We start from the raw sequence: 932 nt of genomic DNA, 5'->3' as shown, positions 1-932 counted from the left end.
GGGATTGAACTCAGGCCCTTGGGCTCGCCAGAGAAGCACTTATTCCACTGTGCCATCTCTCCAGCCCCTAAAATTATTTTAATTGGATTAAAAAATAAAAATTAATTTAGGGAAACACTTTTTAAAATTAAGGGTCTACAGGGTCTCACTATGTAGATCGGACTTCTAGTGATCCGCCTGTGTTCAGCCTCCCAAGGAGCTGAGATCACAGACATGCACCACCATGCCCAGCCTCAATCACTGTCCCAGCACACCCTGGGGTCAGGCCAGCGCTCATGCCTGGGGATCCTGGATCAGGGATGAACTCAGCTGCTACATCTGCCTAAACAGGCACTTTAATCAGATGAGCAATTTGGCCTGCCAGGAAACACATTTTATTTATTTATTTATTTTTTTTATTTGTGTGTGTGTGTGGCCAGCTCAGCCCACCAGGGGGCAGGGCTGGCTGGCATGTGGTGCTGGGGGATTGAACTGCAATCCCTGTGCTTTACTAAGCTTGTTCTAAGTAGGTGCTTCAGACCACTGAGCCATCTCACCAGCCCCAGGAAACACATTTTAAAGGGCTTTTCAAATGCAAGTGTGGATGGGCCCCTGGTAGGGCAGTTACAAGGGTGCTGGGCTGCCAGCCTGGAGAAACACAAAAGGCCATTCCCCCAGGAACAGAGTTTAGCAGAAAAACAGGAAACAAAGTAGCTCTCTCTCAATCACAATTGACACTGAAAGAAAAGTTGCTACAATTTCCCCTTAAAATGATTGAATTAAAAGGCTATTTCAATCCTAAAGATAAAATAGTTTGTCTTTTTTTAAAAAAGTCTTTCAACAGTTTATTAGAAAGAATATAGACGTTTAAAGCAATCCCACAGGGAGACGACCCAGGCCGCTGGATCCTGAATAGACCCAGAGCGCAGGCCTGGCGAGTGAGTGAGACAACC

Source organism: Octodon degus, unplaced genomic scaffold (genome assembly GCF_000260255.1).
Source record: "Octodon degus isolate 3935 unplaced genomic scaffold, OctDeg1.0 scaffold00115, whole genome shotgun sequence".
NCBI lineage: Eukaryota > Metazoa > Chordata > Mammalia > Rodentia > Octodontidae > Octodon > Octodon degus.
Note: the sequence above shows the minus strand (reverse complement) of the source record.